The 14,184-nt window shown below is 46.3% G+C and overlaps 1 protein-coding gene and 1 non-coding gene across 3 annotated transcripts in view; both read left to right on the top strand.

Moving 5' to 3' along the window:
- The first annotated feature begins 1,187 nt into the window (after positions 1-1,187).
- Btbd9 (BTB domain containing 9) overlaps positions 1,188-14,184 on the top strand; it is a 340,103-nt gene continuing 327,106 nt past the window's right edge. Inside the window, exon 1 of one of the 2 annotated variants that reach the window (XM_005070667.4) lies at positions 1,188-1,316. The gene's annotated coding sequence lies outside the window, so the exon portion shown is untranslated. Of the gene's footprint in view, positions 1,317-7,137; positions 7,209-14,184 lie in introns of those variants that run through there. The other variant, XM_021227473.2, reaches the window with a different exon arrangement.
- LOC121134421 lies at positions 10,725-10,792 on the top strand. Its single transcript, XR_005871494.1, has one exon. It is a non-coding gene; the product is annotated as a small nucleolar RNA SNORD65 (small nucleolar RNA).

The following is a 14,184-nucleotide window of genomic DNA, read 5'->3' as shown; positions in this document are numbered from 1 at the left end:
CTCATCGTTCTATCATGGCCATCAGTCGGGAATGCCATTGCCGTTTAGTAACGCACGCACGCACCTTCATCTTTCTTCCCATCTTGCTAAACAACGTCAGCACCCATACGAGAATCCTAGCCTACTTACTCATCCCCCCCACTCAGCGACGGCCTCCCGGTTTACATTCCCATCCCAGTGCCTTGGCTGCTCTGTTCACTCCTCTCGTTCCGAGTGACATAGCAGAATGACGTAGCAATGACGTAGTCACGTCACTGTGCATGCCCCGCCCACCGTCAGGGGGCGGGGTCGGTGTGATGCCCGGGTTCCTTCGCAATGGCCTCAGATGGGCTGCCCTGGGCCAGCGCTGCTTCCGTTCATTTTCACTTCCTGTTTAAGACGCCTTTGCATGGATATTGTCTTCCGTCTTCCAATCCTCGCGCCCAGATCACTTCCAAGGGAGATGACTCTCCTAGTTTCAACCAGGCTCAGGCTTGCAACCGATTTCTATGGCTTCCAAGTCCACAGTCACCGTCGCTTCTTCTTCTGTGAAAGGAGTCTAACGGGCTTTATACTTTACATTCAGTAGTTCCGGAGGGCAGAATGGTGAGTGGTTACGTCCGGGCTTCTGCCAGGGTCTTGAAATCAAAATGAAATCAGGTTCTCCGGCAGCCTTGCACGCACTGTTTCGTCTTAAATTCACACCTTTCCGGTGCAGGCAGGCAGGCAGGTCGGGCATTACATTTCACACTTGCAGAACGAGGAAACTGAGTCATGGGATGCCAGGCCTGGCCTTCATCGCACCTTTATGCTGCTCGTGGCTCGCTTGGCTCATCCTTTCTCCTTGGAGAACTTTCTCGCACCGTCCATCGGGCAGGCGACTTACCGAAGAAAGGCAAAGCTTTCTCTGACAAGCGCTCCGGCTCTTCCCCATGCGCAGTGACGCAACCAATGACGCTATCGGGTGACGTGTGATGACGTGACTTACCCCGAGCCAGGTGCCGGCAGGGCGGCCACACCCTGAGGGCCCAGTTCAGGAGGGACAAGTGGCTCGGACGGGCGGAGACTCGCCGCAAGGCCCCCCGCCTGAGGCGTCCCGGGGGCCCTGAAATCCTGGGTCCTACCGGCCTACGGTTGATCCGTTGCTAAGTGACGCCAGCGCGCAAGGCGCGTGCGCGGCCACGGCGGTGTGCGTGAAGGCGGGCGCGCGCCGCGACGGCGGCGGCGGGGAAGGCGGCGACGGCGGCGACCGAGGGGGCGGTGGCCACGAGGCAGGGTCTCTGCGGGCGGAAGAGACGTGCGTGGCGGCATCTAGGTCGCTGAGGAACATCGTCGGGGTGAGTCGCCTCCGGGACCGCTCGGGGGAGGTGGGGCCTGGCCGCACCTGCTGCGCGGGCCCGGGACGCGGATACGCGCGTCCTCCCCCCCCCGCCGTACCCGCGCGCGCCGCTCCACGCCCCTCGGCCGCTGGTTCCGGGGGAAGGGGCGGGGAAGGGGGCTGACGAGGGTCAGTTCCCGGGCCTGGTGTGCTTGGGGGTGCGGAGGGACAAGTGACTGGATTCCGGGATGACGCTGCCAGCTTCCCCTCCACTGAGGAATTCGAAGCGGGAGGAGCCCGCCTTCCTCAGCAGCCTCGCGCCGGGATGAGAGATGCGACTGTGCAAGCCTGACAAACGCGGAAACGGGGACCCTCGGGGTTAGGGGGGCTCACAAAGTTTTGGGTTAACCGCGAAGGGCTTCGTCGGTTCTACCCTGGCGGGTCTCGTAGTGGGAGACTTTTGAGTCTGTGCCTGCGCGACATTCGGGCACACCCACGACCTGGGGGAAGGCAACCTGTCAGTGTGGATGCCAGCCGGCCAACTTGTTGCCAGGACCTTCCAGCGGCACGTGCATGCTCACGTGCTTCTCTGGCTTTTTTTTTTTTTTTTTAATCCGGTGTTGGTACTCATTTTGAGGCCGGAGGACCATATCCACTCAGTATTGTTACTTGCTCATAGACTCAAAACTGTCCTTTTTCGAGAACTGTGTTGTGCATTGGGCCATTGCAAGGGCCTCGAGGATAGGCAGCTTTACCTTTTGCGTTTGATTTCCCTAGAAGCAGTGCAGGCTGTTATCAATCGTATGCAAATATAGATTGCATTCCACGTGTGGGCTGGAATGGTGAAGCTGGAGTAAAAAGATGCAGCGAGCTATCAGTCAGTACTGTCTTAGTGTTGGACTCTAGTGGGTTGGAGTGTGGTGGTTGTCCTAACCATCCTTGGTGAAGGAGGAGACAAATGAAAGAAATTGTTTTCTTTTTCTTTCCCCATTACCTGTTGAAGGCAATGTCTAGAACCAGTGACAAGATAGGCAGCACTGATATTTAATCATGATTTATGCGTTAAAACCCGGGTGACATAACTTCAATTTCCACCCAGCTATTGAATTTTATAACGGAGGCTCTGTCAATTATGACATCTGAAGTTCTCACATCCGTAAAGCTCACTCTGTGAAGCCGAATACTCCGGATCCACTGTTCACTTACGAGCTTTTGGGACTAGAGTCATCTGCTTTCCTTTTCTGCCCGTGTTTCTTAGAAAACCGCATGCCACCGAGTCGACACGCAGCAGATACAGCATCACACTGTGCATAGATGGTTTATCAGTACTGGAGAAGCATTTAGTCTCAGCCTTCACATAGTTAATACAACCGCTCCTCTCTTTCTAGGGTTGAACTAAATTAGCGAGAGGATTGTGGGGTCGCAAGTGAGGAGATGACCAGCCCTTTCTCCTTTAACAATGAGCCCTCGGGTCAGAAGAGAAAGCCTGTGTGTTTATGTAAAAGAATCATGGAACTAAATGAGGAAGTAGTAACAGATGGGACTATAGTAGAGGAGGAAATTTAGACAAGAGGAGGTCAGAGATAGGGAACTCCGGAAGGTAAGGTTAGTGCTGGCCTTTAAAAGAAGTGTGAAGTTGGAATTCCGAAAGAATGAAGAAATCCTGTGGTGAAAAGTTAAATGTGAATTTGTTCATTGGATGGTGGAGGGATAGTTTGAAGAGACTTGTGTGACTGGAACAGAGAAAGTTTTCTTATACAGAAACAGAGAAAATCTAACAGGATGGGAGGAAAAGTGTTCCAGACTTCTAATAACAGGATAGAGCCTGTGGTTAGTTTTTGTCAACCATCCCTGGGTAGAGGGAACCCCTGTTGAGGAATTGCTGCCATCAGATTGGCCTGTGACAGTCTGTGGGGGGCATTTTCTTAAGTGATGTGTGATATAGGAGTGCTTCCTTACCTTATCCTCCCCTCCCCTGCAGAACCAGCCCTTGGCAGGGGGGCCTGGGCTGTAGGAGAAGGCAAGCGTCTAAACAGTGTCTGGCCCCTTGCCTCCAGGGTCCAGCCTTGGCTTTCTTTGATGATGGAAAATTGACCTGTAAACAAAACAAATCCTCCCCCAAATTGGTTTTGATCAGTGTTTTATCACAGCAACAGCAAATCAAGCTAAAACAGTCTGTTTGCATGGGGAATGGGGGGTTTTAATCAGAATAAAGTCTTAAGACAGGAATAAGTTACAAGTGTTATTCTTTTAAAGCTTCTATTTGTTTCTTTCTTGAGATAGGGTCTTACCATGTATCCCTGGCTAGTGTACACCATGTTGGCCTCAGACTTACTATACTCTACTTCCTGATTACTGGGAATTCAGATAAGAGCCATCATGCCATACCTAAAAATAACTCTTATATTTACTTAAAGGATATCTAGTTGAGTCTGGATGAGATGTCTATATCCTTCTATTTCATTTAGCAATTGGAATAAATGCTTCATTCCTGTGCATTTATCCTAGGTTGTCAATACTGCGTGGCTCAGCCCCTACAATCTACCTAGTGGGTTTAGGCTGCTGTTCTGGACATTTACAGAAACTATGTAACCAAAGTCATCATCTAATCATACTTGGTGACACATTGAGATTATCTCTCTCAGTGCTCTGCAAAACAATAACTGTTGATCGGGTGACAAAAATACAAATAATGTTCACTAGAAAGGGAGGCTTTCTGAAGAAAAGATACAAAGAAATTTTGGCAAAAAGATCTGACAGTAATTACACACTGCTGGAGAATCTTAAATTACCTGTAATGTTTTTTGTTATTATGTGTTTGTAGTGACACATACTTGTAATCTCAACACTTGGAAAGTGAAGGCAAGAGGTGTGGGGAGGGATTCAGCAACATCCTCTGTAACAGTGATTTTTGAAGCCAGTCAGGGCTCCATGAGACTCTGTGTCACTCTGGCCCCCCTCCCCTACAAAAAGACAGGATTCTTTAGCATGGTTTGTAAGCCTGAGGTTGAATTGCTAACTGAGATGTGTAACGTTACTCGGCAAATTTTGCATTATTTAACAACCCAGCAAATATTTATGAGGTGCTGGCTATAACTAGCTCTTCTGTCAGGTGCCGAGAGGACGTAGATGGATGAGATGCTGTAATATATTTGGCATGCAAGTGTTAATCAGAGATGATAAACCACTGGCTGTTACATGTTGTGATAAGTCAGTCACCTTGAGAATTAATAAAGTACTAGAGGAATTGACTACATTTGGGAACGACTTGATGTTGGAAGATTAGGTGAGAGGAGGATAAACCTTAGCCCCAAAGGTTTGTGCTGCGTGTGAGGAGGGAAGGGAACTGTCTAGGTAGACAGTCTAAGAAATGTTGCTGAACATCAAAATGGAATGGTCCTTCTGGAAGTTGTTCCTTACCTGTTTAATGTGTGGCAGTAGAGATGGGATAGTATATTAGAGACAAATTATGAAGGGATCTTCCATTTTCTTTTGAGACAGGATCATAGCCCTGGTTGTAAATAGGGTTCTTAATTGGTCTAAATTATAAAAACCCAGAGCCAGATACAGCAGACAATGCTGACACATGAGAGAGCCCCCTGTACCTCATTAGCTTCCCAGCCGAAAAAGACTGAGTTCCTGTTTCATCCCACATATCCTCTCTCTGCCTAGCCATCTCACTTCCTGTCTGTCCGCACAGACCCCCAGACCTCTGTGATTAGCTACTGGCGAACTCCATCCTCTGACCTCCAGACCTCTGTGATTAGCTACTGGCGAACTCCATCCTCTGATCTTCACACAGCCTTTATTTGTACAAGCGAGACCTCCCCACACCTGGTTGTCCTAGAACTCATTCTGTAGACCAGGCTGTCTTTGAACTCCCAAAGATCCACCTGCCTGTGCTTCTCCAGTGCTGGGATTAAAGGACTGTGCCTCCATGCCTGGCCCACTCTATTCTCAAAGGTCTAGACCCACTATTTAATTGGCAATGGAAAGCCAAGGAGAGTAGATCAAGCGCATCATCAGGAAGTAACCAACAGTCCCTCCCACACAGGCTGTTTTAGAATGGAGAGGCAGGGATGTGCTGGTATCTCAGGACAGGAAAGTGGGGTGGTTAGAGTTCAGGAACATTTTAGTTGTTGGAAGTTTGAAATTTTAAGAACACATAGAAGGGGAGGGAGAACAAGTTCAAGATGATACAGGCTGTGACCAAGTGGGTGACTATGATGCCATTGACTTAGAAAATAAAGGAGGGTGGTTTAAGTGTGGAGAAGTAATGGTGCTATGTTAATTTGAAGGATCTTATGGGGAGATCCACTATGTAGGTAGTTCAGAATTCTACTTCAGAGTTAGAGAGGACCAGGAACAGTGTAGTGTAAATGACTTTCTAAGGAGCATATATATAGGATAGTCATTATCTTTGGGAATGTTGGAGATAGAAAGATAACAGGCCAAATCCCTGTTGTACTATTTATTGGCTGGGTGACCTTGCACAAATTAATGTCTTTTATCCTCGGCTTTTTGTTGGAATTGAAGAATTATTGTAAAGACTGAATAATAGGGTCTATACTTGGTGATAGCAGTGCATATCTTGCGTACAAATGTTAGACAAAAGGCAGCTGTTGCTTCAAGAGTAGTAATATAGTAGACTGTCCAACTACATAAAAACAAAAACAAAAAACAGAATGGGAATTGCAAAGGACAAAAATTGGAACTTGGGAAAACCAACAGGTGAATCAGTGTTTAAGCTCATGTCATTTCTTGGCTAGAGCAGCTGTCAATCTGTTTTCTATTTGTGTGAGAAAATGCTGGAGACTAAAGAGTTTATAAACAACAGAAACTTGTTTCTTCAGATTTCTAGAAGTTGAGATGCCCAAGGTAATCTGGTAGATTGCATGGCGAGGGGTAGTGTCTGTCTGTCTGTCCCTTTCTTCTTTTATAGGAACCTTACTCCCGGAGCAACAACAGAAGCCTGTCTGATTACCTCACAGATGCTCTGTCTCTTTACACAGTTGCACTGAGGGTTAAGTTTCCAACCCATGAGCTCTGGAGAACCTTAAAACCATGGCAGTTCCCAAACTTGAGCATGCATCAGAAGTACTCGGTGGGGGGTGAGTGGGGGGCACGCTTGGTAAAACCAGAAACCCAAGCCCATTCTCTCTAAGTTTCAGATCAAGTAAGTCTAGACTGGACTTGAACAAGTGCCCAGGTGATGCTATGCTGGGACCAAACTTGAAAACAACTGATGTAGACCCTTGTGAGTAGAAGAAGAATGATCATGGACATTGAGATGATGTTGAAATTTTTGGAGAATCAGGGAGCAGTTCAGAGAAGAACCAGGAATTTAATAGTTTTCAGGCTATAGGTTCATCACCTGGGTAGTTCCATAGATCTCATTTGTAGTGGTCTTCCCCAGAATCTACCAAATGCCTGCTATGCAACAGTGTTTGAATGAACCATTTATAATGCTGATCCCTGTGGGTGATTGAGTGTCCTTCACACCCATTTCACTCAGGAATTCATTGCATCAATGAAGATATTATTTTTAATTTTACACACATGAAATAACTACAGAAAAACTTTTAGTAAACTCATGTATAACTTGTGCATTTGTCTTTGTGTTAGATATTTTCTTCTCACCCCTGTTTTCATTTTAGAAAAATGACAGTTCAGGTTGTAAAATCTGCTGTTTTTTGTGAACTTGACCAAACTAGATTCACTTGGGAAGTAATTGAGGAATGGGCTCCACCAGTGTGGCGCATTTTCTTGCTGAGTAATTGGTGTGGAGGGCCCAGCCCACTATGCTTGTTGCTTCCCCCGGCAGGTGTCCTGGGTGGTATGAGAAAGTTGCAGAAGCTGTGGAGCAAGCCGTAGGCAGCGTCCTTCATGGTCCCTGCTGCACTTCCTGTCTGTAAGTTCCTGCTCGGGCTCCTGCCTGGACTTCCCTCAGTGATAGACTGTGAGCCCTAAGCCAAGTGAACCCTTTCCTCCCCAACTTGGTTTTAGTCAGTGTATCGTACTGCAACAGAAAGCAAGCTAGGACACACGCCCCTGAGAATAATGTGTGCCGGGCTTCTGATGTGTATTCATGCTGTTGGGGAAGCAGACTTCTAGAGAGTGTACAGAAAATTTGATTAAATGTGCAAAGCCAAAGGAAAGAAACAGGAAGTTTAACCGTGGAAACCAGATGTGGAGGACTCTGAGTCTTGGGGCTATCTGTGGATGTACCTTAAGTCCTCTGTGTCGCAGATGTTAGTATTATTTCTCTTTTTTTTTTCTAATAGGAAGTTGAAAAGGAGTTGTTCTCTCTTATTTGTTTTCTCTGTCAAGATACTAAGTAGTTACTGTTTCTCCAGACTTTGTGTGAAGTGTTAGGTTGGAAGAAATGATGATTATTCTGGGCACCTGAGCTGGTTGTAAATTGCAGGGTGGATGTGTGCACCCATGTGCTGTGGGTGGGGATGGGGGACGGTGCCTGAATGTGTGCACACGTGTGTTGTGGGGATGGGGGACGGTGCCTGAATGTGTGCACACGTGTGTTGTAGGGATGGGGACGGTGCCTGAATGTGTGCACACGTGTGTTGTGGGGATGGGGGACGGTGCCTGAATGTGTGCACACGTGTGTTGTGGGGATGGGGGACGGTGCCTGAATGTGTGCACACGTGTGTTGTGGGGATGGGGACGGTGCCTGAATGTGTGCACACGTGTGTTGTGGGGATGGGGGACGGTGCCTGAATGTGTGCACACGTGTGTTGTGGGGATGGGGACGGTGCCTGAATGTGTGCACACGTGTGTTGTGGGGATGGGGGATGGTGTCTGATTTTTAAAATGTTTAGATTATACTTCTAAGAACAGTGTATTGAGAACTTGAAGTTAAATTTATCAGCTTTTTGTATGCAAGGGGCCATGAAGAGTACAGACATGTTTAGCTTTTTTTCTTTGCAATCCAATTTGTAATTTGGTAGAAGAGAGAGTGCAATTAGAGAAAGAAAATAGACTGCTACAAGGAATATGTTAAGCTTTATAAATATTGATTGCAGGCTAGGGACTTGTGCTTGTTGAGTGGGTAAGTGTTCAGTTTTGATTTCAATTCATAAGCCATTGTAATCTTTCAGAATTATAACAAGCCTGGGACTGAGGATGTAGCTTACTTGATAGAGGCCTTTGGAGGCCATTTAGGATCTAGTCCATGCCTAGCAAGATGAAAACCTGAGTTTGTCTCTAACTCTGGATGAACTGGGCGTGGTGGCACACAAGCTGCCCACACCTGTGCTCCTGCACTTGGGAGGTAGAGGCCGAAGGCTCAGAAGTTCATGGTCATCTTCAGCTGCATAGTGAATGAGAAAGAACCTTGGGATATGTGAGACCTTACAAAAAAACAAAGCAAAACAAAGCACAACAGAAACAAAAAACAAGCCATAAATCTGGACTTACTAACCCTCCTGGGCTACTGTTTGCATTTGAGACACAAAAATATTCCAGTGGTCTGTGTCCCTACAGTTCATGATTTGGAAGGCATACTCAGTGTGTTAGCAGGCGTTCCTTTACTGTGTAAATACTTGATAAAAACCAGCTTAATAAGAAAAAGGGTTTATTTTGGCTTATAGTTTAGGAGATTTATGTCCATGATTGGGCAAACTCATTACTTTTAGGTCTGTGATGTGTATTTGTAGTGGGAAGCACATCATGGCCAGAGAATCCAGGATTCCACAGTCACTCCTGTCTCCTCGTAGTCATAGACTGGGCACCAAGCCTTAATGCATGGACCTTTGGAGGCTATTGCAAATCCAAGGTGTACATGCATATAAGGAGAGTGCTTGTTACGGTTTGTATCTCAATGTTTCCCAGAGTCTTGTTAATGCTAATGGCATTGTTAGAAAATGGCAGAACCTTTGGGAGGTAGGGACTACTAGAAGGAATTTAGGTTACTGAGGCATGCCTTTAGAGAAGATATTTGGGACCTCATCCCGATCATGTTTGTCACTTTGCTTCCTAGGGTTTCATCCAACTTCACAATAAATGTTTGTACAGAAATGATAATTCTGCAAATGGACTAGCTATTAAATACTGCTCCAGTCATCTGTTACCTTGTAAGAAATCAGCCCAAAATTTAGCTGTTTCAAGCACAAACTTTTTTTACTGTCACAGTTACTGTGGGTTAGGAACTCAGGAGTAACCTCGCTGGGTGGTTCTAGCTCAGAGTCCCTGATTAGTTTCTTGTGACTTTGGAAGTGTTGTATGTAGCCTTTGTCCAGAGGCTCAGATAGGCTGGGAAGGTCTTCTTGCAAGATGGTGTACTCTGATGACTGTTGGCCTTTCACCTTCATGGGGAGCTGCTTGAGGCTCCTCAGTTGTCACTTGGCTTCGTCCAGAGGCAGTGATGGAAGAGTGAGGAAGAGCCTACATTAAGAGAGCATGTAGGCTCCACCTACTTTGGATGGAGGAATCAAAGAATTTGTGGACAGTTATTGAAAGTGGACAGATTTTAAGCATCCAGAGGTAACCATTTCATCAGCTGCAGTTGTCTCCATTAGACACATGCAGTCATTTTTCTGACTTGTGTGTTCACAGTATGGGAGAAATTATTGAAGCATTTTAAAATGAAAGCAAGCTTCTCTCGCTGGCAGATTTGTGGATTCAGTGTCCTGTTGTATCTCTCACGTTAGCACAAACACATCCAGAATGCTTTAATTTTATACATTCTTTCTGTAGGAGAAGGAAGAGGCAAGGAAGACAGGGTCTTACTGTGTAGCCCAGGGAGGTCTCAGACATCTGTATCTGTGCTTCTGTAATTTCATTCATACTTTGAAGTTTTAATCTTTTAAGATACAGCCATACCATTTGTCCCAGTTAGTTTTGCTGTCAAATTGACATACCTCAGAAGAGCGAACCTTAACTAAAGAATTGGCTCAGGTGGTTGGCCTATGGGTATGTCTGTTGGGCTTGTTAGTGCATGAGAACCCAGCCTACTGTGGGCAGTGCCATTCCCTCCTCTCATAGCTCCCTTGATGCCTTGTTCAGAAAGTCTTTGCCCATACCTCTATGTTGAAGCGTCTTACTGATGTTCTCTTCTACCAGTTTTACTATCTCAGGTCTTCTATTGGGGTCTCTGATTTATTCTAAATGGATTTTTGTGGAGGATGAGAGACAGATCTAGTTTCATTCTCCTCTATGTGGAAACCTAGCTGGGTGTGGTGGTTTGAATGCAGTCATCCCATAGGCTCATAGATTTGCATCGTTAGTCTCCAGTGGTGAGCTGCTAGGGGAGGAGTAGGAGGTGTGGCCTTGCTGGACGAGATGTGCTGCTTGGGTGGGCTTTGAAGTTTCAAACTCCACATGAGGCCCAGTCTGTCTCTGTCTCTGTCTCTTTCTGTCTCTCTCTGGTTCTGTCTCTGTCTATGATCAGGAATGTAAAACTCTCAGCTTCAAATGATGAGATCACCGAAAATAGCTGAAATTACTGGCAGGTTGGTAGTGGTAAGCCTATGGTTTAAAAAAACAAGAAAAGAAAAGAAAAGAAAAAGCTCCCAGCTACTTGTCCAGCCTTATACCTGGCATCATGCTTCCCATCATGATGATAATGGGCTAAACCTCTGAAGCTGTAAGTAAGCTCAGATTAAATGTTTTCTTTATAAGAGTTGCTTTGGTAATGCTGTCTCTTCACAGCAATAAAAACTCTAAGACACTGGTTTTTCTCCATTGTTTGTTTTTGACAGCTTTGAAAAATTTTGGTGGCTGTATCTGTGTTGATTTATTTACATAAATGTAATAAGGAGAAGGGGAATAAAATAATAAACATGTAAAGGTGTTTTTAAAAAAGCCAGTACAGCAAAATACTACTAAATATGGAGAAAGGAAAAGGGAGAAAACTCAGGGACTAACAGAGAAATTAAGGAAAATAACAAAAAAAACCCCCTAAATTAGGTGAAAGAGAATAACAAAAGAACTTAAACCCTTTTTACCAGGTACAGTACAGTAAGCAAGTACAAAAAAGCAAATGACACAGGAAAAATGGGGGGGGGGTGGAGAAGCTGCTTTCTAAGCCTTCAGAAATTGGAGGCTGGGGCTGGAGAGATGGCTCAGAGGTTAAGAGCACTGACTGCTCTTCCAGGGGTCCTGAGTTCAATTCCCAGCAACCACATGGTGGTTCATAACCATCTGCAATGAGATCTGGTGCCCTCTTCTGGCATGCAGACATACATGGAAGCAGGATGTTGTATTCATAATAAATAAACAAATCTTTAAAAAAAATTGGAGGCTGCCAGTCACATGCATGGACAGGTGAGGTCAGCTGACTTTCTGGACTCTTGCTCATCAGCTTGTGTATGCTCAGTGTCTGCTGTTGCTGTTGTTGTTTGCATAACAGGGTCTTCTGCTGGCTACACTTAGCTTTGCATTCTGTAGGCTAAGCAACTTTCTGAGACTCCAAAGGACTGATCTGTGTGTTAGCTGAAGGATGTCTCCTAGGGTCATTGTGAGTAGGAGAGCAGCCACAGTACTGAAATCAGTAGGGGCTCAGGAATCCCTCAATGCCCCCAGGCTTCCTGGGTTAGCTATCACCTTGTTGTTGGAGGAATACTACTATGGGGATTGGGTATGACACTGGACCTTCAAAGTCCTCAGGACCACAGCAGCAAAAGAGGTGACCACAGAATTTGATCCATCTTCTGGCCTTAGGCCCAGAGTTATCAAACTAACTCCCAGTTTCTGAGATGTGTTCTGGGCCATTGTCTCCTCCTATATACTTCCTACCATAGGCAAGAGTTTCCTTTGGCTTGTCAGGGTTTAGCTCTCTGACTCTGGGAGGCTAAGGCAGGGCAAGTTGAGGCTGTGTAGGGTGAGATCTATTTTGGGTGTTCTGGGTGGCTCAGTTTCTCTCTCAAGTTAGTGCCTGGCTGCTGCCTTCTCAGGGATATTAGGGATGTCTCTTGCTGTTGACTTGTGAGTGGAGCCCTTGTCTCACCAACACCTGCAACTGGATTTGAGGCTTATGGAGGGTCGTGGGTTTGTCCCAGGGCAGAGCTGCCCACCTTTGTTGGCTTATTCGTTTGGAGAAGCCTGTGTTCTGTCTTTCTTTACAGCTTTGTTTTTGATCTTTCCCAGAGTCCTTTCAGTTTCTGTATGGATCTCTGAAGCATTTTCCTCTGTTCCTCTCTTTTGCTCACCAGCTTACACAGAGGCAGCCAGCAGGCTGCCTTTCCCAGAAGTCCTAGGTTTCTTTTCTTTTTTCAACGTTTGTTTTTGAGGCAGGATCTTAGTGTCTCAGGCCGGCCTCAGGACCATTATATAACTGAGGCTGACTGAGCTGCTCCTTCTGCCTTCACCTCCTTCCTGTTCTTAAGCGTATACATCACTTCCCCGTTCTGTTGCACCTTGGAGGTTTTCCACACCAGTACATTAATGCCTTAGGTTACCATACCATGGTTTTCTTACTACAGGCTCTTACACGTTTACTAAATAATAAGCTAATTTTTAAAAAAAACTGGTGTTTTGCCCGCATGTATGTCCATGTGAGGATGCCAGATCCTCTGGAACTGGAGTTACAGACAGTTGTGAGCTGCCATGTGAGTGTTGGGAGTTGAACCCTGGTCCTTGCAAGAACAGCCATTGCTCTTAGCTGCTGAGCCATCTCTCCAGCCCTAAATAAGCCAATTTCGATTATGAGAAAATATGTAATACTAGTCTTATTTAAAATCCTTGACTGGCTCATCAGCCCCTCGCTTTATTAGCCACCATCATTACTAGGCATCTCTCTGCCTGTATCCAAAGTACCATGATTAGAGCATTTTTCCATTTCTGTAACTCTCGGTGTTCTGGTGAAAATAATACTTGTCAGAAAGGGTGTCGCCTTTATAGGGGGTAAAAGGAGGGCAAGGTAGGTAACAGTATGTAACCGTAACTCTTGGTTCTGGAATAGAAAGTGAGAAGCAAGGCATCCTAAGAGAGGAGTCTAGGGTTGTGTTGTGTGCGACTATCCTCCGAGCCAAGCAGTCAACATCTTGGGGCGTTCATCTGTGCCTGCTTGCAAAAGAATCATCCCAGCTGGGCTTGTTGACTGAGAACATCCCCTACTGGAGGGTGGCGGGGTCATAAGATTATAGGCAGTTATCTCTCTAGACTAAGCACATTACCTTTCTCTCTTGCAAAAAGAGTATGCTGGGGCCACCTCCAGCAGCCAGGTGTGGTGGATGGAGAGGCCACAGCTGCAGCTATAGCCACAGTGCCCACCCTGACTTTCTCTGACCCAGCAAACCAGCCTAAGTAGCAGTAGGTGCAGCAGGAGAGAATGGGGCCTCATTCCTTCTTGGCCCTGGGCAGGGCTGTTCAAAGTGATCCAGTTCTCCCAAGTTCACTGGGGATGGGGAAGTGCAGGGTAGGCTCTGCCGAGGGGTATGGAAGTGGAATGGCTGTGGAGAACTACGTGCTTCCTATTCATGCTTCTGTACCAAACATGACCCGTGGAGGACGGGAATGGATGGAATCTTCTCATGCTGTGTTAGATCTTACTTGTGTTTGACTTGAGTATCTCTTTAATTGTGGGCTTTTTCTTTTATCACCCACCACGTACTGGAAACATGACAGTGGGCTTTGAAAGCTCCTCACCAAGGCTGACTCCACAGTCCTGCCAGACATTAGGTGGGGTTGCTCATTTAAGGGTGCCCCTGAAGGAGCAAGCATGGGGAGTTAGTTTACAAAGGGTACAGAGACCAGGTGTTGCTGTGATTTCTTGGGAGATTTAGTTGGGTAAGATACACATGACATTCACCAGGGTGATTGGAAAAGGTTTGCAGTAACCCACACAGAAGGTAAAAGCAGTGTTTCAGGAAGCCATATGGTGCTTGACTGGGAATCCCAGTGCTAGGAGTGGGTTACCTCCCTGGGAGGAG

Source organism: Mesocricetus auratus, unplaced genomic scaffold (assembly GCF_017639785.1).
Source record: "Mesocricetus auratus isolate SY011 unplaced genomic scaffold, BCM_Maur_2.0 Super-Scaffold_100027, whole genome shotgun sequence".
In the NCBI taxonomy this organism is placed as follows: domain Eukaryota; kingdom Metazoa; phylum Chordata; class Mammalia; order Rodentia; family Cricetidae; genus Mesocricetus; species Mesocricetus auratus.
This window is presented reverse-complemented; position numbering and strand designations above follow the sequence as displayed.